At 46.4% G+C, this 2,498-nt stretch overlaps 1 non-coding gene across 1 annotated transcript; it reads left to right on the forward strand.

Annotated features, from left to right (window-relative positions):
* The first annotated feature begins 2,307 nt into the window (after positions 1-2,307).
* On the forward strand, positions 2,308-2,498 carry LOC116270171. The gene has a single exon (XR_004178097.1). It is a non-coding gene; the product is annotated as a U2 spliceosomal RNA (small nuclear RNA).

Below are 2,498 nucleotides of genomic sequence, written 5' to 3' on the forward strand. Positions count from 1 at the left end.
TTAAATTTTTATTTTTTATTTTTTTTATTTTTATTTTTTTATTTTTAGACGGAGTCTTGTTTGGGCACCAGGCTGGAATGCAGTAGCACGATCTCGGCTCACTGCAACCTCCGCCTCCCAGGTTCAAGTGATTCTCCTGCCTCAGCCTCCTTAGTAGCTGGGACTACAGGTACATGCCACCACGCCCGGCTAATTTTTTTGTATTTTTAGCAGAGATGGGGTTTCATCGTGTTGGCCAGGATGGTCTTGATCTCTTGACCTCATGATCCATTAAAATTTTTTAAAAGTATTCATTCCCCAGGTGGACAAAGAAAGGGAAATAAGGACATTCCAAACGGAGCGGGTGATGAGAGGAAAGCCTCATTTGTTCAGGGATCTAGGGTTAGCTTAGCAGGACAGGAGCACACCTAAGGTGAGGCACAGTCACAGAAGGAGCCAGATGGCAGCAGGCTCCTTTTCCCTCTTCACCAGGACTGACTGAATCATCAGGTGAATGGGACCCTCCTCTCCCCGTGCAAGGGAGGCACTTTCTTTGGTTGGTTTTGTTTGTGGCATGGTTGTGTCCAAAGGCCAGAGAGCAGAAGACAGGAAGGACGGAATGAACTTTTGCCGGGCTCCAGATGGCTTGAATATTTCTAAAGTATCCTGGTCCTTTTACTGCTGACAAAGCCCGCCCCTGTTCAGTGGTCAGTGGTCATTGTGCACCCGGAGGCTCCAGTACAACTGTTGGGAGTGACACGTTTCCTTGATAAATGCATCTGCATCCTGCACAAGCCCAGTTTCCCTTGTGTGCTCCCAGCATGCATTATTCCCACACCGGGCACCAGAAGGGCTGCAACAGGACGGCAGCTCCCAGAGGAGTCCCCTCAATTACCGACAATAAGCCTCTGTACATAAGCCCTCATCAGAGGTGATTATGGCCGCAGGTTAATCTAGCGGTTCCTCCTAATTAATAGCCTGGAGTATTGAAGAAGCCAGAAGTGACCACAACACTCCAAGTTTTTGGAAAACCCCAGCTGGCTAAGTGTCAGCCTTCCTTTAGACCAAACCTTGGTCTGTTGTTAAACCACATCACCCTTTCCTGGAACCCAGCCCTCTGGCTGACACCCTTCTGTGGAGACAGAGTGTCCCTCTTGCGGCTCAGAAATACTACTTAGACCTTTTTCTGCCACAGCATTCCCATGCCTTGGTCTTTCAGCTTCCTCCAATCCATTCTTATGGTCTCTTGAAAATTTGCTACATCTTTTCCCACTCTGTTGTTCCAGTTTATTGACTCCAGAGTTGTTTTATTATTTATTTTCCTTCAAAAAACCTGAAGCACTTTTCTTTCCCTACTCCTTGATTTCTCAGTTTCTTTCTTTCCCTCTGCCCCTGTCTCTCTTCTCCTACTGCCTCTCTTTCTGTATTTTTTTTTTTTTTTTGATTGGCCCCGGATGAAAACAAACAGGTTAATCACATTGCGTGTGTCATGGCCGTCTCACTAGGTCCCATGCATGGTCCTCTATTAGTTGGTTCCTGTTTTTTTCTGATTGCTTGATTTTGGTAATGTAATAACCTTCCATGAATCTAACAACCACTGGAAAAATGAGGGTCTCACCAGGCACAGAGGCTCACGCCTGTAATCCCAGCACTTTGGGAGGCCGAGGCGGGCGGATCACGAGGTCAACATATGGAGACCATCCTGGCTAACACGGTGAAACCCCGTCTCTACTAAAATATAAAAATTAGCCGGGCGTGGTGGCCCCATGCCTGTAGTCTCAGCTACTTAGGAGGCTGAGGCAGGAGAATCGCTTGAACCTGGGAGGCAGAGGTTGCAGTGAGCCAAGATTGCGCCACTGCACTCCAGCCTGGGTGACAGAGCGAGATTCTGTCTAAAAAAAAAAAAAAAAAAAATGAGGAGTTCAACAATGTCCTCCAGCGATCCACTTGGTGACTGGCTACCCCACCGCCAAGCGCCCCACCCAGAGTAACCAGCTTGCTGAGTCTTGGGCTCCATGTCTTCCTTTCTCATTATACAGCTTAATGCCAGCTACTCAACTATTCTAGCTAAACTACTCTAGTTTTTCAGGTTTGTAAAAAGATGTAGCGCTGTATGTACTCTTTTTCTTTGTTTCTAGTGTTATTTTACAGATTATTTTTTACCTTTTATCTTAAAGGAAGTTCAGGCCGGGCGCAGTGGCTCACGCCTGTAATCCCAGCACTTTGGGAGGCCAAGGCTGGCAGATCACTTGAGGTCAGGAGTTCGAGACCAGCCTGGCCAACATGGTGAAACCTTGTCTCTACTAAAAGTACAAAAATTAGCCAGGCATCACTTCTCGGCCTTTTGGCTAATATCAAGTGTAGTATCTGTTCTTATCAGTTTAATATCTGATATGTCCTCTATCCGAGGACAATATATTAAATGGATTTTTGGAAATAAGAGATGGAATAGGAGCTTGCTCCGTCCACTCCACTCATTGACCTGGTATTGCAGTACTTCCAGAAACGGTGCACAAAAA

The sequence above is a fragment of the Papio anubis genome, chromosome 13, assembly GCF_008728515.1.
Source record: "Papio anubis isolate 15944 chromosome 13, Panubis1.0, whole genome shotgun sequence".
Lineage (NCBI taxonomy): Eukaryota > Metazoa > Chordata > Mammalia > Primates > Cercopithecidae > Papio > Papio anubis.